Raw genomic sequence first — 25,766 nt, forward strand, 5'->3', positions numbered from 1 at the left:
GCCAAACTGGACAGCAACAATCCTGCCCTGGGATATTCCCAAAGGTACGGACAGGGCTCTGCTGCTAGTCACTGATTAGCTCTGCAGGAACGGTCAGTAACACCAGGAATGAATAATGCATGATCCAACTGAACCAACCCAACTAATTCACCCACTCAAATAATGAAGAATGAAACTGAAAAATAAAAATTCAGAAATCAATAGAAAAATATGCACAGAGCATGATGTTCCATCTGTGTGTGCTTCCATGTGTGATCCCATGGATGTCATGTCATATCTCTGCAACCACACATGCAATTTTATGTTGGGTGCTCTTTCTCTGCATGAAACCATATAGCTGCTCACAGATCTCTTGCTTCTTCTACTCTTTCCCATAACTTCATGCTGTGGCTGATCAACTGTATGCCTCTGTAGTTTTTGTTGCTTGTGGGTCTTCCAGACACAGTTTTTACATTTTGCATCCATAGTACCGTATTTTCCGGACTATAAGTCGCACCGGAGTATAAGTCGCACCAGCCACTTTATCCATTATAAAGAAAAACAAACCATAAATAAGTCGCACCGGAGTATAAGTCGTACCAGCCACTTTATCCATTATAAAGAAAAATAAACCATAAATAAGGTCCACTGGACTATAAGTCCCATGGACATACAGGTATGTTAACATGAAAAGTTCAGATGATAATATTGTGACGGCTACCGTTTTCGGATGCATATTTCACCAGTCGCAACTTGTAATCTGCAGAGTATGATTTTCTTTTTGGTGGCATTTTTTCGGGCCTTCTCTGTTGTCTTGTTATGTTATCAGTAACGTTAAAATTTTTATTTTTCTATGGTAGTCAGAAGTCGCAGGAACAGTCACACAAGCCTCGAGTGCCCTCTCGTGAGCTGCATTTTACCTACGGATATGTTTGTATTTTGCGGACCACATTGCGAGCCGAACCATGCAGCACCTACCTGCGCAGCTCATGACCTCCCAGCGGTGTCGATCCAGCTCCTTCCAAGTGGAGACGCTAATCCTCCGCCGTCGCTCAGTGCTCCCATGCAGCTCTCAGCGTCAACTCTGCTCACACTGATATCCAAGGGTTGAAGCTGTCTTGTTAGCCGTCCCGGAATAAACACCATGTTCGTCTGCTTCAAACGCTTTTCACAATCATCGACGCCAGCTCCTTCCAAGTGCACACGCTAATCCTCCGCCGTCGCTCACCCAATGCTCCCACGCAGCTCTCAGCGTCAACTTAAACACTCTGCTCACATTGATATCCAAGGGTTGAAGCTGTTCTGTTCACCAAGCCGGAATAACAGCAAGCACCGAGTTCGTCAGCTTCACACGCTGTGGGTGAGGTGAGGAATACGCATCCAAAGTTCTGTTCTCTGATTGGTTATCGCGACCAGCGTGAACTATAGGATGGCCGTCATACTACAGTGCCCATGATGCATTGCATTTCCTTTTCCGGTGGCCATTGTAAAACATAGATCGACTCTGTCACGTAAAATTGTTTTGTTACAGTAAATTAATTGAGATCCTACCGGTATATTTTTCATTTATAAGTCGCACCGGAGTATAGGTCGCACCCCCGGCCAAAACATGTAAAAAAGTGCGACTTATAGTCCGGAAAATACGGTACTGAAGAGTACATATTGAGATGTTGCACATGCACAGAATAGCAGGAAGCAGAAGGCACTGGAAGATTTTGGTCATTCCTGGGTCATTGCTATTGATTGTGGCCCCTCCCCATGCCTCCACTAACGGTGACAGTGTGGTGCCATTTAGATGCACTACATGTGAACGACCTGCAATAAAGTAGTGAACTCATCTCAAACAATGGATCATGCCTAAACAGAACTCTGACCACTTTTACCTGGACTTGTGTATAGCCTTTTATACTAGTGTGTGTGTATTTCTATATCTACCAGAGGTGGGATGAAGTCACCATCAAGTCACTCTCAAGTCATGAATCAGCAAGTCCCAAATCAAGTCTCAAGTCATAATGACCACCAATTGTTCACAAGCTAACTTGAAACTTGACTTTGGACTTGCAGATTCATGACTTGAGTGACTTGATGGTGACTTTGTCTCACCTCTGATATCTACCTTTGTATTATGTTTTACCTACTTAGGGACTAAAAAGTGGACCTGCATGTTGATTTGGTGCAAGTTCTATGCCGGATGCTTTTCTTGATGCAACTTCATATTACATGGAGAAATGTGGCAGGGGTGAGGTTTGAACTGGGAACCTTCCACAATGAAACCAAGCACACTAACGACTTGGCCACTACCCCTAAGGATGTCAATTGTCGTTCTTGTGAACACTAGTATTTTTATATTTTATAGCCTCTCGATTACTGTTATGCTTTGGTGTCTGAGAACACTTCAAGGTTAATGACCAATGATCAAATATGTCTATTTTTTCCCCAACAACTCATGATTATATAGTTGATAGCTAAACTACCACCATCATTGTTCATCGCCATCACCTTTGCTTTGAGGAATTATTAAGACCTTACAACCAGCTTTAGCCATGTCAATTTCTGTCTTCCTCTTGGCTTTGGTGTATATTTTGTTGCTTCTCTTAATAAACGTTTGTTGGTGTGTTTCCTCAGACAACTTTTGTACAGTGTGAAAAATAAGCATTTGATACACTGATTTTGTAATTTTTCCCACCTACAAAGAATGGAGAGGTCTGTATTTTTTATCGTAGGTACACTTCAACTGTGAGAGACAGAATCGAAAAGAAAATCCTGAAAATTACTTGTGTGAAGCATCTTGACTCAGACTCAATTTATTGTCACTCGACCCTTACAGGCAGAATGAAATGCAGTTTCTCCAGGTCTTGGTGGAGTTAACTGGCACAATTTAACCTAACCTTTGCAAATAAGGCAACTTGAGGCAACTTTGTTGTCATTTGGCGCTATACAAATGAAAATAAATTGAAATTGAAAATTGAAAATCACATTGTATGATTTTTAAAGAAATAATTTGCATTTCATTGCATGAAGTAAGTATTTGATACAATAGAAAAGTAGAATTTGTTTGTAATTACAGATGTCAGACCTTTCCTGTAGTTCTTGAACAAGTTTGCACAATGCAGCAAGGATTTTGGTCCACTCCTCCATACAGATCTTCTCCAGATCTTTAAGGTTAACTGGACTGCATTTATATAGCGCTTTTCCATCTGCATCAGACACTCAAAGCGCTTTACAATTATGCCTCACATTCACCCCGATGTCAGGGTGCTGCCATTCAAGACGCTCGCTACACACCGGGAGCAATAGGGGATTAAAGACCTTGCCCAAGGGTCCTTGGTGATTTTCACCAAGCTGCTTGCCTGTTGTCCTGTAGCCCATCCCAGCCTTGTACAGGTCTACAATCTTGTCTCTAGTGTCCTAAGACAGCTCTTTGGTTTAGGCCATGGTGGATAGATTGTTTGACTGTGTGGACAGGTGTCTTTTATACAGGTAACAAGTTCAAACAGGTGCAATTAATACAGGTAAAGAGTGCAGAATAGGAGGGCTTCTTAAAGAAAAACTAACAGGTCTGTGAGAGCCAGAATTCTTGCTGGTTGGTAGGTGATCAAATACTTATTTCATACAATAAAATGCAAATTAGTTATTTAAAAATCATACAGTGTGATTTTCAGGATTTTTTTTTTTAGATTCTGTCTCACAGTTGAAGTGTGCCTATTCTTTATAGGTGGGAAAACCTGCAAAATTGACAGTGGATCAAATACTTATTTCCCCACTGTAGATGTCCAGACCGTTGTAACTGTCTCTGTTATGTTCATGCTCCTCTTCCATTGGGCTACTTTTATTTTGGGGGTTTTGTACAGTTTATAGATTAACTGAGATCTTCTTTTGATCTTTTGACCACCTGATATCCAAGATGTTTGTGGTTATATTTCTCTGGAAGATATTTATGACTTGCTCTGGGTGTTTTGTCATCATCCATAATTCACTGTTATACAGAAAATGATCTTCATGTGTTTCATTTTCAACTTTTGAACTTCATGAACTGTTCTGCTGTTATCAAGTAAGAAGAGTGCAGTAATCATTACTACATTAGGAATGGTGGGTGTTGAGCAGTTTGTCTGTCTTGTCCTCTGATGCACCATCGATCTCTCTCTGAGAACTTTCCCACTTCAAAGACAGAAGAACTTTCAAAAGCCTCCAGAAAATTTGGTACGTCCAAACCAATCACATATGGTTCAAGACAACTCCCACATATGTAAAAAAAAAAAAAAAAAAAGCAGATGGTGAAAGGTGGTTCTTCAGCAGTGAAGCTGTGTGACTTTTCTTTGCAAGTTGCACCACATCTGAACTCTGCAAACTCTAGTTATAACTCATTCTTAAAAAAAAATCTTAAAAAAAAAAAAAAAAAAAAAATCTATTTTTAAAAAATTCTTTAATTGCCGGTATGACGAGTGAAATGATGAACTGCCCAGTCTGTACATGTACGGATGTTCTTGGTTCCAATAAAAGCATTTGTAATTCACTGCACCTGCCAGAGGATGGTGCTGTAACTGTTCAAATGCTTCAAACTTTAGTTCATTTATTCATTCATTTTCTGACTTATTCCAATTAAGGGTCACGGGGGACTGGAGCCTATCCCATTTGTTATTGGATGAGAGGTGCTGTACGCCCTGGATAGGCTGCCAGTGTGTCGCAGAGAGCTTCAAAATTAAATTTAGAATTGAACAAGTTATTCAAAAAAAGTTATCCAATGTTAATCTAAATTGTTCATTCATCATTCATCATTCAATCATTGTTTTCCACCAGCTGACATAACTGACAAACAAATACTCATTAACTTCTGTTGTAGCAGTGTGTCCCAGAGTGGTCAGTGCAAATTCAAAAAAGTTTGATTCATGTGACTCACATGGCAACAACAATCAAGACCACTCTGATTTTTATGTCCACCAAGGACGTAATAAAATCATCACGGTTATTTATTTATTTGTGCTCTTGGCAGCATCAGTCGTGAGAGCTTTTTTTCTTTTTCCTCAGTTATTCTGTACCACCTTTCTGTTTTTTCGCCATTTTGTTACTCACTTCGTTTTTCGTGTTCTGCTGTGTTCTCTCTCTCTCATCGTGATTGCTCATCATTAAAGGTGATTGGACGAGAGTGGTCTAGAACATGCATGAGTGGGACTCCTGGGCCTCTGTAGCCTATCAGAGGGCCACAATTGGGTCAAGTATTCTTTTAACAGAAAAGTCACTGGGCCTATGCTATGTCTACATGCTGCAGCTGAGCTCTGTGGGCCGGTGCAAATCTCTCTCCCTGTGCTGGGAGAGTCATCATGGCAAGGTGCAAAAAAAAAAAAAAAAAAAAAACAGGTGGCCATCGGCCATTATTGATCAGCCCACCAGGAAAAATCCCGGTACTCCCAATGGCCAATCCACCCTTGCTGTGTACCTAAAGAATTTCTATATGTGCAGTCAAAAATTACAGAATTTTGAAGATATTTAAAATAAATTGCCAAACATATGCAAATGTAAACAGCAGAGAAAAACAGATTTTCTAGAAGATGCCCACCTTAATACGGAGGGGGACTGGTGTAAGTATGAGAGGCATGGCCTTTTTTTAAACTTCCAAAGCAGCCACAGTACATCCATGTAACAGTGTTCTCTTCAGTTAATGCTGAACGTGCCTTCGTTCAGGAGGCCAAATTAGTCCTGGAGTACTGCACTGATTTTTAAGGTCACATTACTGGATTTCGTGGTAATGATGTATTTTGCAATTTAAAATAAACACATTGCTGATCCTTGAACTGAATACTCAATTATCTTGTGGTAGATAATTGGAATTAAAAATGCTTACTACCCTGGCTTTTGCACTGGAGGACATCACCCCGCACAATTGCAGAATCCCCATGTCGCAGTCCTTCACTCCTGGCCTCAGACAGTTCCCTCATCATCAGGAAGCCTTCCCCAACATCTTAGCATCTGGCCCACATGCCCCGCCGCCCCGTGAGAGAAAGAACATGTTGGGGCAGATGAGTGTGCCTCTCTCTGGGCCTGGATGATGAGGCCGTGCATTTATATTAGCCTATGAAGCAGGAATGGTGGCACGCTGCCAGTGCTGAAGCACAGAGCGTGCAGCCAGAGCATCTGGTGGGTTTGTGCTCACGTCACGAGTAGCTGTCTTCCTTCACTCAGACTCACAGGCGGCCAAATGAACTGGCACACAGTCAGATCATAAAGTCAGATAAACAAAGATATTCAGAAAGTTAATTAGCCATTCTTCATTCAACTAAACCATTTGTCAAACTCCTGGCTTGGACCTCCATAGGTCATAACCATGGAATGGATTGAGGACGGCTTCATTTATGGGACTCCGATCTTGGACAACAGGTTCTCTTGTTCCCAGGAAATATGGGTTTGAGATAAAGTTGCTCTGCAACGCAATTAATTTGGACACAGCTGCAAACAGTCGCCCAATCATCAGGGAGGATTTTCTTTCGATTTCAAGATTCAAGATTCTTTTATTTGTCCCCAAGGGGGGACACAGGTAGCCACATAAAATACACTAATCAAGTACAGACATGACAAGACAGACTCAGACAATACAATACAATCACAACGACACATTCGCGACCTGCTCTTTGGTTTGAGTTCAGGAGGTTCACTGATATAGGGAGGAATGAGTTTTTATACCTGTTTAGGTATCTCTTTTTGTTTTTAGATGGAACTCTGTAGTGGCGTCCAAATGGAAGCAGCTCATATTGAGGGTAAAGAACATGGTAGGGGTCAGAGGTTATTTTCCTCGCCTGTTTAATAACAGCCTCCTCAAATATCTGCTGTAATAACATGCTTTTGGAGGGTGGTATGCATTTTCAGAGTCCCTCCATCCATGCTCAGTCGCCCAAAATGACCGATATTTGCCAGAGTTAGACCCAGCAAACGCATACATAAAAAGTTGGCTCACTTTAACTTTTGTCATGTTGGCTGGTACTGCGCTGCTCTCCAAATTCGCCAGGGCGTCCTCATCAAGCTGGCTGCTTTGGCTGATGTTCATTGTTGTACTATCCATGATAAAATCATCCGGAATATCCACATTGGGACCAACACACACTTCTTGCCATTTCATGTTATCGTCTGCAGACAGGTCTTGGGTTGTGCATGCTATGATGTCATCACTTTATGCACAGCGGGCGGGTATTGGGATACCCGCCCGCTACCCACTACCCATCCGCTACTGCGGGCAGGTATGGACAGGTAGCATAAATGTAAATCTATGCTACCGACCCAGCAATGCCTCAGTAAGTGATAATAATGATGGATTCTCACTTACTCCCATCACTTTATGTGCCATGCACACCAGCCGCATCACTTCTGATTTAGTTTTGACTGACAGATTACCGAACCACAGACATTCCATACCTAATAACACCTTCAACAACAGCCTGATAAAAAATAAGCATAATTTTCTGTTCAACACCAAACACTCTCAGTCTGCACAGGAAGTACAATCTTTGTTGAACCCGGCTGCAGACTGAAGTCACATGGACGTCCCACAGGAGGCTGGAGTCAATGTAAACACCCAGGTATTTGTAAGAATGGACCTGGGCGACCTCAGCGCTGTCAATACAGAGTGGGGTGTGGTCTCCTACATGTCCTGGGTCAAAAACAACCTCCTCAATTTTCTTGAGGTTGACAGTGAGACAATGGACTTTACACCACTGCACAAAGTTCTCCACCGTTTGTGTCCATGAGTCCTAAGATGGCTGTGTCGTCAGAGAATTTGATGATGGAAGTGCTGGAGTGTCTGCTGGTGCAGTCGTTGGTGTAGAGGTTGAACAAAACTGGCGAGCTGACACAGCCCTGCGGTGCTCCAGTGTTGATGGATTTTAAATCTGATAATGTATGATTCACTCTGACCTGCTGAGTCCTGTTGTTTAGAAAAGATTGATACTGTCTGATAATATATGGATTAACAGAGTGCTGAATGAGCTTATTGAGAAGGATGAGTGGCAGCAAGGTGTTAAATGCAGAGCTAAAGTCAATGAACAGAAGTCTGGCATAGGCCCAAGGGTTTTCCAGATGTTGTAGGATCAGGTGCACTACTGTCAGAACTGCATCATCAGTGCTACGGTTGTCTCTGTAGGCAAACTGAAGTGCGTCTAGGTGGCTCTCAGTATTCAACTTAAGATCTGTCACTGTCAGCTTCTCAAAGCACTTCATTACATTAGATGTTAATGCAATGGGTATGTAATCATTGTTTTCTCTGGGGACAGATGTGTTGGGAACCGGGATGATGGTTGCCTTTTTCCACAAAGATGGAACAATGTGGGAGTCAACTGACCTCTGGAAGTTCGGCCACGCATGTCTTCAAAAGTAAGGTTGAAATATCATCAGGGCCCGTTGCTTTAACATTCTTAAAAAGCCATGTGACTTCTCCAGTAGTGATGTTAATTTGTGGTGCGTCCTCAACTGTTAGATTACTCAAGATGTTATTACAATCAGATGAGAAATTATGTAAATCGTGCCTCAAATACAACATATTCAAGTCATTTGCCATTTTATTCTCATCTATTGAATGTAAGGATTTCTTAGTGGGAGTCATATTTGTAATGGCTTTCATTGTGGCCCACATTCTCCTTGTGTCCCTAGTTCTCAAGTCCCGTTCAATTGAGTCTCTGTATTGTTTTTTGTTTGTTTGTTTGTTTTATTAAGTTTATGTTTCAGTTCTTGCTGAATAGATCTCATTTTTACAAAGTCCTTATTATTAAAGGCAATCATCTTATGTTTTATACAGTCTATGACATCTTTTGTGATGTAGGTTTTGTTGTTAGGATACAATTTTATTCTCTTTTGGGGTATCACAGCATCAACATAGAAATTGATGTAAGATTTTATAATTTCTGTGGTTTTACTTAGGTCAAGTTTGTGGAAAACCTCCCAATCTGTACTTAAGTAGCACCCCTTTAAAGTTTCAATGCTGTCATTTATCCACAGTTTAACAGTTTTAATCAAGGGTTTGGTCCTTTTAAGGGCAGTACAATATATGGGGATTAGCTGCACAATGTTGTGGTCAGAGCTGGACAGTGGTGGTTTAGCCTTTGCTATGTATGGATTCTGAATGTTTCCATAGCACTTATCAAGCACTTTGTTATTTTTAGTGCCACATTTGACATATTGTTCAAACCCTGGTAGGGACATTTCCAACCGACAATGATTAAAATCACCTAATATCAGAACTGGAGCATCAGGCGTTTGCTGTATCTGTCTGTGCACACACTCGGCCACTAGTGCTGCTGCTCTTCCAGCGTTTCCACATAGACGTACATAGACGGTACAGAGGATTATGTTGCCAAACTCTCTGGGAAGGTAGAATGGTCTTAGCGTGATGCACAAGTTTTCAACGTCAGGGTTGCAGATGGCTTCTCTCACTGTATACTGCCTGCACCATTTGTCTCTGATGTATACGCACTCTCCGCTGCCTCTGATTTTGCCAGACTCAGAACTCCTATCAGCGTGCACGAGCGCAAAGCCACTCAGCTCCACTAGTGACCTGGGGATACCTAGTTTCAGTTCAGCTTTCAGTGAAAATTCTAAAGGACTAAACTGGGACATTACGACAATGCTGTAAATGAGGGATTTATGCATGACAACTGTAAATTTCCATTGGTTTTTACAGTAATATAGGATTGGATAATTAACACCCGTGAGCACTGTGATTTTTTTTTCTTCCCTTATGGTTTGAAAAACACTGGGACTTGATGCAACAAAGAAAATATATAATGCAGTTGTTCAGCTGAATTGGGTTAAAAATTACTACACATTTCAGCTTTAATAAATAAAGGTAGCAGCAATAATATCCATTACTGCTGAATGTTGTCCTGCCACTCTGCACTACAAGTATTTGTTTGTTTACAATTCTACACTTGAATACTTATACTTTGTTATTATATTTCTACACTTGATACTTATACTTATACTTTGTTATTATATTTCTTTAATACCTTCTTTTGTGAGATCAGGTATTTCAGTTCTCAATATGTCTGTGATGTATTGTAGAAATGACAATAAAGCTGACTAAGACTAAGACTAAGATAAGTATTCATTACACTCCACAGTGCTGCTAAAGGCAGTAAAATCCAGCCAAAGTCATTGTAATGCACAGCAAGGGTAGTCGTTTTATTTATAAAGCACATTTCATTACAAGTAAACTCAGTGGGCTTGATATTAAAATGCATAAGGCAATGAGTGGCAGGTGAGAGAATAATGAAAGAAATCAGGAAATCTGTTGTGGCTGGGGTGCCTGGCGTGCCTGGCTGGCTTTTGTTTCTGTCCTCTGTTTTCTGTCTTTTGTTTTTCCTCCGGGGGGGGTGTTAGCGTTTTTTGTTTGCAAGCTTAAGTTTGGGTTGTGTTTTTCTTTTCTCCTCTTCCCGGGGTGTGATGGGACGGTCCTCTGGGGAGGGGGGGGGGGGGGGTGGTTTGGTTGTTTGTGTTTGTCTTTTTTGTTTTATGACTACACAGATTTTAAACATGGTCGGACAAAGGCTGACCGCACAGGTTCAAGAACTCCTGGCCACACCTGTGCAAATTGAATGACAGAAACAAAGGCAAAAATGCAGTCAGAGGTGAAGACGTCAACAGTTCTGTTAAATGAAGATTCAGTTGGAAGATGAATGCAGATACTGTTTCCAGCCATGGTCCCTGGAGGGGGGTGTTTTTCCTGGGCCAGGTTTGTGTGGTCGCCGGGAGGCTTCCCGTGAGGGTGGGGTGCTGTTGTGGCTGGGGTGCCTGGCGTGCCTGGCTGGCTTTTGTTTGTCTTCTGTTTTCTGTCTTTTGTTTTTCCTTCCAGGTGGCATGCGTTCAGGACTGAGTGGCTGTGTGGCTGAGTTATTAGGACCTCACCCTGATCACCTGAGGCTGGTCATGTGCAGCTCGTCAGGACTCACAGCTGTGGTGCATCTTTATGGATTGGGGCATGGTTGCATTTAAGTCTGGAGTACACAGTGTGTATTTGCCAGAGACTCGACCTTGTGACCAGACGGGTGAGATCGACGTCTAGAGAACCATCTCATCATCATGGATGCAGAGACCGTACCAGGTTTGATGCCATGGTCTGTGAAAGAGGAGGGGGTGAGGTCTCACGCTCGTCAGCACACTTCCTGAGGTACTTTAGGTTTTGTGACTAACATGAGTACAGTCAGTAAATGTGGTGTCCCTCACACCTTATTATATTGAGCTGTTATGTTAGTCGTTTAATCAGCTTCCACTGCAGTGGAGAATTGAACTGGGTGTTCCATGCCTGCAGGGTGGGAAGCTGATTGGTGATTAAGCCAGGAAGTGTTTGCTGTTTATGTACACCTTTGAGTGGTCTCTCTGTGTGTGGAGTGGTGGACTCACATGATGGTTTCTTCTTTCATAGACTCGGTTGGTCGCGGCCACCTGGGGGGTGTCGGCGGGGTCCTTGGGTCCGAACTGTTCTGGCTCCGGACCGTTTGTGCTGCTGGGAGCGCACCGTTCTTCCACCTCGCCAGACCGCGCACTTATTTGTTAGTAATTTAGCACTCACTGTTATGTTATTAAATTCTGTTATCCTTTGAACCGTGCTCTGCTTATTTTATACTGGGTCCTGTCAAACGCTGGTCGGTTCTCCGACTGCGTCCAACACATAACAGAATCAGAAAAAACAATCCACCTGAGTAAGCCGCAGGCAGAGTCAGAAATACGCTTTTATCAGATTCATCCTAATTTGGTTCCTGAAAATCTAAGTGTATAGCAGCATATCTGTTACAAATAGTAACCTCAAATGTGATAAAGAAAAAAAAAAAACACATTTTCCAAGGATCAGCTCTGAGCCCTTTCTTGATTGCAGTGGTGACGGACAGATTGCACTGAAAACTAAAAATTCCTAAGCTTGTGCTTCTGACTGTTTTTGACCTTATTACTGCTAGAATTGTTTTGACCTTGTTGCTGCCAGATTTTCTTTTTTTTTTTAGAACTTTTTTGTCATCGCCAATCAACTACTCTCATGACATTGACATCTTACTTGTAGATTCGTCGACACAGCCACTCGCAGGTGAGAATGGCTGCTAATGGATTGAGCAGAGACTCAACTAAGTCTGAGCTGCAGGGTTTCTAGTCTTTGGCAGTGGCTTTCCTTTGTTCGTGGCACATGACATCCTCGGTAATTCAATTCCTTTTGAAAAGTCAAATGCCTTTCCGGATTGTACTTCTCCAAGCCTGCTTATCTGCAGAAAGTTGATCCCCCTCATAAGGATCGATGGCACACTTCAACAAGTAGTACAGGTCCTTGTGTCTCTTCTTTGGGCCACCACCTGGTCTGCAGCCACGGGAAAGGTGGGAGACGTATAGTTGTTTTGGTAGATGATAATCTGGCATTCTACCTCCTACCTGAGCCCATGGAGCAGAACAATTGACTCCAGGCTGGAAGAGGAGGCAAACTTAAATAGGGAGGCGTTTGTTACCTTGTCTTGCCACTTGATGTGTAGAATTCATTGCAAGCATTGTTGATGATACGTTTCTAGTTGTTTGATCTGCTTCTGATAGGTGACCCCTGTTTCACAGCCATAAAGAAGGGTGGATATGATGATTGCACTATTGACCATAATCTTTGTCTTGGTTTGAACATCATTGTTGTTGAAAATCCTCTTGCTGAGGCTGCTCTGGTGTGACTTTGAATTTCTGTATCCAGGGAGTCATTGTTGGAGACAATACTTCCCAGGTATTTAAGGTGGCTAATCACATTGAGTTCTTCACCACTGGCAGTAGCATGGTCTGTGATCCCTGAACTGTAATCCATTAAGCAGCATATGTGTGTAATCGTACTGGGTGCACAAATCAGAACCAAACTTGGCCTTCCAACTTTCTGGATCCAGGACAAGACATAGTTGACATACTGGGTAGTCCTGAGGCCCACATAGTGATACATATCCCTGGAAACCTGAGCATGAAGTGGAAGAGAGTCCATGATTCCCTCTGGATGGACTGCTAGACCATCACAGGTTACTTGCCCAGAGGCTGCTACCCATTTACAGCTGGATGGACTGGAATGATGCAAATGAAGTGTTTTGTCCAAGGACACACAGACAAATAGCTTGAAGCACTTATTTGGAATTGAACTCCGAGCTATCAGTTCTATCAATTCAGTCCTCCCATGCTTCAAACCCAGCTGCTCCACTAAAGAGCCAGAACAAATGAACGAAAAGATTGCCATCAGTTGATCTCGATCATGTTGATCAAGATCTAAAGTTGATTTGGATCATGTCGTAGATACAGGTAGGAAATGATGCTGGATGACATCAGATTTCTTCACCCAGTCACCCCTGAAACCAGATTATTTCTCCCATCATGCCTGAGGAAACAAAGTCCAGCTCAGAGCAAAGAAAAGACATGACACTGTTTTTCCTGAGTCTGTAGTCAACAAATATGGATCTCCTTGTGGACAGAGACCTGCTTCTGTGACACTAGCTGTAAATTCAGACCAGCAAAATAGTTTGGTGTGTCATGACTAACTTAGGGGGACATAGCCAGGATTAAACATTGTTTGGGCTTCAAGTTATTTTTCTTACCAAAGCCCCAATGATTGACATTATTTAATTGAATCTGGTCCCTATTTGTTTTCTAATTTACAGTACCTGCGGTCCAGCCTGAATGGATTTCATTATTTTTTTCTGTCTTGGCTCATAATAAAATCCATTCATTTTCTTTAATGGCCTGTCAGCTCTTATTATCATGTTAACAATGTATTTATCGCACACACACGCACACACGCAAACTTCCTGGTGAGATGAAAGAGGTCATCACCTCCATGTTTCTCAGGTCCAGCACCCACATGGACAGTGTTCAACACAGTTAAAGGGCCAAACCAGTGCTTTTGCATGTTATATGGGCACTGAAGATGACCTGCAACCATTTTTAGGTCATACCAAATCAGATTAATTGTGTAACACTCACAGCCACAGCATTCTATTCATTTTGGGATCAAAAAATCCAGTTTATATATATAAATATATAACTTATATTATCATGTCAGCCAAATTACAAAGGAACTTCCCAAGCACAATCTGTGGATCAAAATACGTATGTTTGCCAAATCTGGTGCAGAAATTTGCTGTAGCCTTGGAGGACTTGGAGGATATAACTGAAACAAACAAAAGCTGGTAACCGAGTTGTTGTAAAGTGCTAACAGCCTAAAACATTATGGATGATTTGTTTTTACTGCAGAATTATGTGAATGGAAGACAGAACTGACGTCTATTTCAATGTCTATTTTACTGAACCAACTGTTGTATTCAGTTTTTTGTTGTTTTTAGGTCAGTTAGGTCACAGTCATCACTGGTGCAATTTGTAGTCTATATTAGATGACTGAAGCTTTACATATGTACACTTTGTATGAACTTTAAGTGAATTTCACAGCAGTGTCTGGGTTTTTGACTGTAATCAATACAATTGATTGCTTTTGTAAAAGTAATCACAGCAAGCTTAGAAAACCTGGTTTACATTAACCCCTTAACGCCCGAATTTACCGTATTTTCCGGACTATAAGTCGCACCGGAGTATAAGTCGCACCAGCCACTTTATCCATTATAAAGAAAAACAAACCATAAATAAGGTCCACTGGACTATAAGTCCCATGGACATACAGGTATGTTAACATGAAAAGTTCAGATGATAATATTGTGACGGCTACCGTTTTCGGATGCATATTTCACCAGTCGCAACTTGTAATCTGCAGAGTATGATTTTCTTTTTGGTGGCATTTTTTCGGGCCTTCTCCGTTGTCTTGTTATGTTATCAGTAACGTTAAAATTTTTATTTTTCTATGGTAGTCAGAAGTCGCAGGAACAGTCACACAAGCCTCGAGTGCCCTCTCGTGAGCTGCATTTTACCTACGGATATGTTTGTATTTTGCGGACCACATTGCGAGCCGAACCATGCAGCGCCTACCTGCGCAGCTCATGACCACCCAGCGGTGTCGATCCAGCTCCTTCCAAGTGGAGACGCTAATCCTCCGCCGTCGCTCAGTGCTCCCATGCAGCTCTCAGCGTCAACTCTGCTCACACTGATATCCAAGGGTTGAAGTTGTCTTGTTAGCCGTCCCGGAATAAACACCATGTTCGTCTGCTTCAAACGCTTTTCACAATCATCGACGCCAGCTCCTTCCAAGTGCACACGCTAATCCTCCGCCGTCGCTCACCCAATGCTCCCACGCAGCTCTCAGCGTCAACTTAAACACTCTGCTCACATTGATATCCAAGGGTTGAAGCTGTTCTGTTCGCCAAGCCGGAATAACAGCAAGCACCGAGTTCGTCAACATCACACGCTGTGGGTGAGGTGAGGAATACGCATCCAAAGTTCTGTTCTCTGATTGGTTATCGCGACCAGCGTGAACTATAGGATGGCCGTCATACTACAGTGCCCATGATGCATTGCATTTCCTTTTCCGGTGGCCATTTTAAAACATAGATCGACTCTGTCACGTAAAATTGTTTTGTTACAGTAAATTAATTGAGATCCTACCGGTATATTTTTCATTTATAAGTCGCACCGGAGTATAGGTCGCACCCCCGGCCAAAACATGTAAAAAAGTGCGACTTATAGTCCGGAAAATACGGTATATAGCTGTATATAAAAAAAAATGTTTTGTGTGTGTTTTTGCCTTTAATTAGATGGTAAATAATGTTGAGATTATTAATTTCACTTTTGCACAAAAACTAGATAGTAATATTGGGTATTCTGGTAATGACTTTATGTTATAATGTTATAATAATAATGATGGTATGTTGCAAATTTGCGACAACAGGCATACAGGTCAATTTGTTAAGTTGCATATTTGAGTCAGAGATTGTAGCATATATGCGACGATGGGCGTTAAGGAGTTAACAGGAAAAAAGTATCCTTTTAATCCAGGTATATCCATCAGGGCAGAATATTCTGACAACTTGAAAGGTGAAATGGAGTTTGCAACTGACTGAAATAACTGGCAGGCAACAGAATAGAATGATAACGACAACGCACGCCACTCACAATAATAATCAAACTGGAAATGAAACAACAGCAACAAATGACTTTTTAGATAATATCCCAATAATTTTAATAGGATTTTAACAGGGAAATTACACGAGGCATGCTGGAAACATCTCCACATGGGACAGATCGGACTACGGCCCACAGAATCTTGGTTTTGATCCAGTGGGTGGATGCAGCCAGTCTCAGCTCAAGAAAAAAAAAAAAAACATTTAAGAGGAGGGCAGAAAGGACATGCTGAAAGCAACACTCACCACCAGCATTCATTCATTCACTAATAGGAAACCCTCAGGCAAGAGACCACCTAGAGATCCCTCATTCATCACAGGAGCAGATACCGTTGAACAATCCATGATGAAACAAGTTGAATAAAAGAAAGTGAGAACAAAACCAGGAGCCATTCTGCCTAGTCTCATTTCCCTACTGGATTGAGCCGTCCTCACTGCGGTATGATATTTGCAGCCAAGAAATGACTCATCAGCCATATCTGAATACATCAACATAGCCGCGGAAGATGGAAAACAATCATCCTCAATCTTGAGGGACAGCCAAAAGAGGAACATTTTAACTCTGTCAAAAGTATCATTTTAAATGAGATCAGAATCAAATTTATTGCCAAGTAAATTCTCACATACAAGGAATTTGATCTGGTGTCACTGGTGTAAAAACAGCAATTAAAGAAAAAGAAAGAAGTAATAGGTGCATAAACAACAATTAAAAAGAGAAAAAATACTTTTGTAAGAACTAAAGGAGTCAAATAGACAAATGGGCAAAGCTAAGGTTTACTGTCAAATAGATATGGTGGAATGGGGCTGTGCAGGCATGCAGATGAACAGTACAGGGATAATCAGTTTGTAGTTTGTGGGAGTGGGGGGGGGGCAGGATAAATGGGGGTCTCTGGCATTATTTACAAGTCTAGCTGTGGACAGAAAGAAGCTGTTTTTATGTCTTGAGGTTTAGTCCTGATGGACCTCAGGTGTCTGCCAGAGGGGAGGGTAACAAAAAGTGTGTGTCCTGGATGAGAGGGATCGGTCACAATATTCCTTGCTCACCTGAGGGCCCTTGAGGTGTACAGGTCCTGTAGGGATGGCAGGTTGCAGTTGATTACCTTCTCTGCTGCGTGGATGATATGCTGCAGTCTGCTTCTGTCCTTAGCCATGGCAGCAGCGTACCAGACTGTGATGGAGGAGGAGATGATGGACTCAATGACGGCAGTGTAGAAGTTCACCACCATTGATTTTGGCAGGTTGAACTTCCTTAGTTGCCACAGAACGTGCACTGTCTGTTGTGCTCGCTTGAAGAGAGAGCTGACATTCAGTTCCCACTTGAGGTTCTGGGTGATGGTGATCACCAGGTAGCAGGAGGACAATGGCAACTGGGGAGTCACACAGGGAGATGGGGTTGGCCTGGATTGGGTTCTTCCTGAAGTCACCAACCATCTCCACTGTCTTGAGGGCAATGAGCTGTTTACACCAGGACACCAGGTGATCCATCTCCCATCTGTAGGCAGACTTGTCCGATGAAGGATGTATCCTCCACAATCTTCAGGAGCTTCACAGACTGGTGCCTAGAGGTGCAGCTGTTGGTGTATAGGGAGGAGGGTAGAAGGAAAAGAATGCAGCCTTGGGGGGATCCGGTACTGATGGACAGTGTTTTGGAGACGTGCCCACCCCCCCAAGCATCACGTGCTGCCTTCTGTTGAACAGGAAGTCAGTGATCCACCTGCAGGTGGATTTGAGCATGCCAAGCTGAGAGAGCTTGTCCTGCAGCAGGACCAGGATGATCGTGTTGAAAGCAGAGCTCAAGTCCACAAAGAGAATCCTGGCATAGGTTCCTGGGGAGTCCAGATGCTGGAGGATGAGGTGGACGGCTGTGTTCACAGCTTCATCTACAGACCTGTTGGCTTTGTAGGCAAACTGCAGGGGATGCAGGTGGGGGGCAGAGATGGCCTTGAGTTGTGTATAGACAAGGCGCTTGAAGGTCTTCATCACCACAGAGGTCAGTGTGACGGTTCTGTAGTCATTAAGTCCTGAGGTTCTTTGGAAGCAGTGAGAATTATACAAACTCAGGAATAGTGTTAATTAACCAATATAGTGTTAAAATTAACACTTGTGATGTAGCTGTTTGAGCTCTAAAAATAACATAGATACACTATATTAGGTGTATTCAAAACATCCAGCCTTTGGCCACGAAACACACAATTACTCACCTGGGGATGTGAAATCCTAATCTCCTTCAATGTAGTCTCTTTGGGACTGCACACACGTCTCCCAGTGGTTTTGCCATGGTTGGAAGCATTTCTGGAAGGCCTCTTGTGGAATGGTGTCCAGCTGAACCGTTGCATTCTGCATGATGTCTTCTTATGACTCAAACCGAGTCTCTTTTAGTGTCGTTTTGATCTTGGGGAACAGACAAAAATGAAAGGGAGTCATGTCACAAAAGTAGGGAGCCTGACGAATCACAGGACTATTGTGTTTGTCCAGGACAGCCTGAATCAGCTGAGTAGAATTGGCAGGTGCCTTGTCATGATGGAGCTGCCAATTTTTTTTCCACCCACAGATCCGGCCGTTTGCGGTGCACAGCATAAAAAAGGTGATGTAGAAACTCCTGATAATACTCGGCCTTATAATAATAATAATAGTAATAATAATAATAATAATAATAATACGAGGTCTGTCCAAAAAGTATCCGACCTTTTTATTTTTTTCAAAAACTACATGGATTTGAATCACGTGTGATTGCATCCGCCAAGCTTGAACCTTCGTGCGCATGCATGAGTTTTTCCACGCCTGTCAGTTGCGTCATTCACCTGTGGGTAGGCTTTGAGTGAGCACTGGTCCAACCCTCCCGTCGGATTTCTTTTGTCTGAGAACTTGCTGAGAGACTGCCACTTTGCTCCATGAAATTTTTTTCAGAAACTGTTAGAGACAGGCAGTTGGAAACCATTCGATAGATTCAGTTGGATATCGGTGAAGATTCTGTCGGTGTCACGTGGATTATGGACTGTTAAAACCTTTTTAAAGACGGCCCACAGCGGCGGAGGGCGCGCGGCGCGCCGAGCGGCCATTCGACAGGCTGGATCGACCAGATCATTTCTAAACTGAACGCTGTGTTGATCCGGGACATCATGTGACTACCACAGAAATGGCAACAGAGCTGGTCATAGCACTTTTGCGGCACATTCCACTGTTACAGGAGATTTTGTAATGAAAGACGTGCGGAGGATTTTGCGCGTCTGCATGAAGCAGCTCAGGACGCGCAGCAAAAAAACACCTCCGTCTTGGAAGTCTCACAGGACATGTTGGGGCATGTCCAGCTGTTACACAATTTCTCGGATACTCACTCGACTGAAAGCCATCGAAAGCTTTCTGAATCTTCTGAATGGTTTCCAACACGGAGGTGTTACTTTTTGGACAGACCTCGTATTTCAGCCTTATGGTGTGTACCCATGATGCAGCACCCCATGGGAATCAAAGATACTGAACAACATGACCCTTTTTTAATGAAAGACGTGCGGACGGGTCCGCGCGTCGGGACGCGGACGGGTCCGCGCGTCGGGACGCAGCCGACGCGGCACGGCAGCACAGGAAAAACACCTCCGTGTTGATAACCATTTGTTAAAATCCAGTTGGCTTTTGATGGCCTTCAGTGGAGTGAGTATATGAGAAATTGTTTATCAGCTGGAGATGTTCCAACTTGTCTTTAAGGCTTCCAGCAGAGGTGTTTTTCCTGTGACGGAGCGTCGCGGCGGCTGCGAGCCGACGCTGCAATCCGCCCGCACGTCTTTCATTAAAAAAATCTCCTTTAACAGTGGAATATCCGGATAAAATGCTGAAACCGACTTCTTCTGAAACTTCTCTGTTCTCTCACGACGTTCTGGATCAACAGAGCCTGAAATGTGGAGGTTTTAAGCTTGAAACAGGCTGATGACGCCGCCTGAGAGCGCTGCGCGACGTCTCGCACCGTGAAAAGTCCTTAAAGCGACAGAATCACCTCAAAATCTCTCATCAGCTGTTAAAATTTTCACTGAAAACCAGCTTAATTTTTCGAACCATGTCCACTTCGATGTGTCTCACAGGTTTAGAAAAAATTTTGATCAAACAAAGCGCCAGTCTCTCAGCAACTTCTCAGACAAAGGAATTCCGACGAGGGGCTGGACGACTCCTCCCACAAGGAGTGCTCACAGGCGAATGACGTCACCGACAGGCGTGGAAAAACTCACGCATGCGCACGAGGGTTCAAGCATGTCTGACGTAAAAACATATGAATGAAATCCATATAGTTTTTGAAAAAAATAAAAAGGACCTATACTTTACGGACAGCCCTCGTATGCTACAATCTCTGACTCAAATATGCAACTTACCAAATTGACCTGTATGCCTGTTGTCGCAAATTTGCAACATACCATCATTATTACTATAACATTATAACATAGTCATTACCAGAATACTCAATATTACTATCTAGTTTTTGTGCAAAAGTGAAATTAATAATCTCAACATTATTTACCATCTACTTAAAGGCAAAAACACACACAAAACATTTTTTTTATATACAGCTATATAAATGCGGGCGTTAAGGGGTTAAAATGGACAAAAAAAAAAAAAAAAAAAACAGAGACGCGTGGAAGAAAATGGCAAACAACCATCAAAATAGATAGAAGAATAACCAGAATGGCAAAGGCTCACCCACTGATCAGCTCCAGGATGATCAAAGACAGTCTGGAGTTACCTGTAAGTGCTGTGACAGTTAGAAGACGCCTGTGTGAAGCTAATTTATTTGCAAGAATCCCCCGCAAAGTCCCTCTGTTAAATAAAAGACGTGCAGAAGAGCTTACAATTTGCCAAAGAACACATCAACTGGCCTAAAGAGAAAAGGAGGAATATTTTGTGGACTGATGAAAGTAAAATTGTTCTTTTTGGGTCCAAGGGCCACAGACAGTTTGTGAGATGACCCCCAAACTCTGAATTCAAGCCACAGTTCATAGTGAAGACAGTGAAGCATGGTGGTGCAACCATCATGATATGGGCATGTTTCTCCTACTATGGTGTTGGGCCTATATATCGCATACCAGGTATCATGGATCAGTTTGGATATGTCAAAATACTTGAAGAGGTCATGTTGCCTTATGCTGAAGAGGACGTGCCCTTGAAATGGGTGTTTCAACAAGACAATGACCCCAAGCACACTAGTAAACGAGCAAAATCTTGGTTCCAAACCAACAAAATTAATGTTTTGGAGTGGCCTGCCCAATCCCCGGACCTAAATCCAATTGAGAACTTAGGGGTGACATCAAAAACGCTGTTTCTGAAGCAAAACCAAGAAATGTGACTGAATTGTGGAATGTTGTTAAAGAATCTTGGAGTGGAATAAAAGCTGAAAGGTGCCACAAGTTGGTTGACTCCATGCCTCGCAGATGTGAAGGAATCAAACACTGTGGTTATACAACTAAATACTAGTTTAGTGATTCACAGTATGAACATAATAGTTTTGAGTTTGTAGCGTCAACAACAGATGCTACTATTATTGTGAACAACCCCTTTTCTACTTTTTTTTACTAACAGCCCAATTTCATAGCCTTGAGAGTGTGCATATCATGAATGCTTGGTCTTGTTGGATTTGTGAGAATCTCCTGAATCTACTGGTACCTTGTTTCCCATGTAACAATAAGAAATATACTCAAAACCTGGATTGATCTTTTTAGTCACATAGCACTACTATTATTCTGAACACTACTGTACATACACTGAACAAAAATATAAATGCAACACTTTTGTTTTTGCTCCCATTTTTCATGAGCTGAACTCAAAGATCTAAAACATTTTCTGTACACACAAAATACCTATTTCTCTTAAATATTGCTCACAAATCTGTCTAAATTTGTGCTAGTGAGCACTTCTCCTTTGCCGAGATAATCCATTCCACCTCACAGGTGTGGCATATCAAGATGCTGATTAGACATCATGATTATTACACAGGTGTGCCTTAGGCTGGCCACAATAAAAGGCCACTCTAAAATGTTCTGTTTTAATTACTCAGCACATTGCCACAGAAGGTACACATTTTGGCACATTTGGCATGCTGACTACAGGAATGTCCACCAGAGCCCATGAACTGAATGTTCATTTCTCTACCATAAGTCATCTCCAAAGGTGTTTCAGAAATTTGGCAGTACATCCAACCAGCCTCACAACCCTAAACCACATGTAACCACACCAGCCCAGGACCTCCACATCCAGCATGTTCACCTCCAAGATTGTCTGAGACCAGCCACCCAGACAGCTGCTGCAACAATCAGTTTGCAGAACCAAAGAATTTCTACACAAACTGTCAGAAACCATCTCAGGGAAGCTCATCTGCATGCTCGTCATCCTCAACAGGGTCTCGACCTGACTGCAGTGGGTAAATGCTCGCATTCAATGGTGTCTGGCTGCTGATCAACTCTATGTGAAGGAGATGTGTTGCACTGTGTGAGGCAAATGGTGGCCACACCAGATACTGGCTGGTTTTATGACCCTCCCAGACCCCTCCAATAAAGCAAAACTGCACATTTCAGAATGGCCTTTTATTATGGCCAGCCTAAGGCACACCTGTGCAGTAATCATGCTGTCTAATCAGCATCTTGATATGCCACACCTGTGAGGTGGGATGGATTATCTTGGCAAAGGAGAAGTGCTCACTAACAAAGATTTAGACAGATTTGTGAACAAAATTTGAGAGAAACAGGGCTTTTGTGTATGTAGAAAATGTTTTAGATCATTGAGTTCAGCTCATGAAAAATGGGAGCAAAAACAAAAGTGTTGCTTTTATATTGTTGTTCTGTGTGTGTGTATGTATGTATGTATGTATACATATATATATATATATATATATATATATATATATATATATATATATATATATATATATATATATATATCCAACGAAAACATTTGAACACCAATCAGTTTTTTTAAGATTTTCAATGACATGAAGGCACAAAGGCACCTAAAATTGATCATTTCCAGTTGATGCAGTTGTGTTCAGACTCACCGCTCGCATGGTGTAAACGGCAAATAGTGCTGGCTTTTAGGAGATAATAACTTTCAAAAATCAATATTACGTTCAGGAAATTGGCAGGTCCTTTCAGGGTTTTTGAGAAAGCATTTATGCTTAAATTCAAACTCGTTAGAGATAGACTTATTTAGGATGTCCAGTGCACATGTGGGGGGAAGAAGAAGACTAAAAATTATCATCTTCATCATCAGCACTGGATATACTATAGTTGGGGTGGCCAAGTTCGGTCCTCGAGAGCCACCTTCCTGACACTCTTAGTTGTCTCCCTGCTCCAACACACCTGAATCCAATGAAAGGCTCATTAAAAGTCTGCTAATGAGTCTTTCATTGGATTCAGGTGTGTTGGAGCAGGGAGACAACTAAGAGTCTCAGGAAGGTGGCTCTCGAGGACCGAACTTGGCCACCCCTGTTATAGGATGAAGCTAATGAGCGAATGCATCTCCCCCATGGTCCATCACAGCTTACTTCCTTACCCAGGGCAGGTTCCCATTTATAGCTGGGTGGACTGGAATGATGCAAGTGAAGTGTTTTGTCCGAGGACACAGACAGGCAGCCTGAAGCACTTAGCATTTAAGATGTCCAGGATAAAATGGAAGAAAATCATATAAATTCTGCTCAGGTTATCATGTGCACAAGAAATTGTGACCAACACCTACAAGGATGCTGGGATGAGCGCAGTTCTACATGCAGAGGATAAAATTCCCAGTTACACATCTTTAGAAGATTGAAGTTCTTGTGAACCCATCCAGCATCTCCTGTCCTCCTTTCTGCACTGTTGTTCATTCACCCTCTTCGAGACAGCCAACGAGCTTGCATTAAAGCAGGCCTCCGCATCGTTTGTCACTGGGCCCCGGGGTACTGAACAGGGTGAATTGGATGTACTCTCTAATTATGGAAAGGACAAAAAGCCAGGCAGATTTCCTTGTCAAGGTCCACCTCCTGCAGCACAACGGGGAGCAGCCTTCGCTCATAAATCACAAGTGGGATACAGATGTACAGCAGATTAGTGAGAACATAAAAGGGAGCAATATGAGCCTGTGTGGACTTTCCACAGTCGACTCTGAAATGGCCCACAACGGGCAACATCTCGCAGCCTGAGCCTTCTGTATTATAGCTATTGTAAACACCTGCTTATCAGCATCACACCGCAGCTCACATGCTGAGCAGCAGCAGCCATCTTTCACGATAACCTAATCATCATCATCATCATCATCATCGTGGAGCTGGCCTGGCTGCTCTGTAAGCACTGTCACCTCCGTGTTACAAGCAGCATTTAAATAGAAAGAAAATAAATATAAAAACGTGCTTTGGAATGTACACCGCCCTCGTGAATACACAGATATTGACGTTATCGTCAGTAAACGTTCAGTGAGACGGGGAGTTATTTTTAGATTCTCCATATTTCTGTTTCCCGTTGGGTCTTGCAGTAAAAAGCGATGGTAAAGAAAGATTAATCAAGCAGTGTTACAAGCACAGAATTTTAATAGCAAATTCAAAAGCAGAAATATTGCAACTACCATTCTTTTTTTATTCTTATTATCACTGCAACTTTCAATAAAAGTCACCCCCAGTGTGTGTATGAGTCATGTATAATGCACAAATACAAACATGCTGTGGTGATTTCAAATTTGAGTTATATTTTTAAACTCCTTTCTGGGGGATTTAACTGTGAAAATGTTTCAAATAATATAGTGCAAAAGTGCACAAATGTGGGTTGTCATGGGTGTTTCATCAAAAGAATGTTGTTTATAGCAACTTTGAAATTAAGGGAAAAAAAAATACAATTTTCATTGCAGAATGCAGTATTTGAAAGGAACAGACCTTTCACATGAATACAGTTGTATGCAAAAGTTTGGGCACCCCTGACAATTTTCATGATTTTCCTTTATAAATCATTAGTTGTCTGTATCAGAAATTCCAGTTAAATATCTCATATAGCAGATGAACACAGTGATATTTGAGAAGTGAAATGAAGTTTCTAGTATTTACAGTAAGTGTGCAATAATTATTTAAACAAAACAAAATTTAAATAGGTGCATAAATTTGGGCACCGTTGTCATTTTATTTATTTGAATACATTTAGCACTAATTATTGGAACACAAAATTGGTTTGGTAAGCTCACTGACCCTTGACCTCCTTACACAGGTGAATCCTATCATGAGAAAGGGTATTTAAGATGACCATTTGCAAATGTTTCTCCTCTTTACATCTCTTCTAATGAGTGGCAACATGGGAGCCTCTAAACAACTCTCAAATGACCTGAAAACAAAGATTGTTCAACATCATGGTTTAGGGGAAGGATACAAAAAGCTATCTCAGAGATTTCAGCTGTCAGTTTCCACTGTGAGGAACTTAGTGAGGAAATGGAAGACCACAGGCACAGTACTAGTTAAGGCCCAAAGTGGCAGGCCAAGAAAAATCTCAGATAAGCTGAAGCGAAGAGTACAGTCAGAGTACAGAAGAGAACAGTCACAGTCAACCCACAGACCTGCACCAAAGACCTACAACATGACCTTGCTGCAGATAGTGTCTCTGTGCATCGTTCAACTATACAGCGCACGTTGCACAAAGAGATGCTGTATGATGATGTAATGCAGAAGAAGCCTTTTCTGTGTACATGCCACAAACAGAGTCGCTTGAGGTATGCTAAAGCACATTTGGACAAGCCAGCTTCATTTTGGAATTAAGGTACTGTGGACTGATGAAA

This window comes from Thalassophryne amazonica, chromosome 12 (genome assembly GCF_902500255.1).
Source record: "Thalassophryne amazonica chromosome 12, fThaAma1.1, whole genome shotgun sequence".
NCBI classification, from domain to species: domain Eukaryota; kingdom Metazoa; phylum Chordata; class Actinopteri; order Batrachoidiformes; family Batrachoididae; genus Thalassophryne; species Thalassophryne amazonica.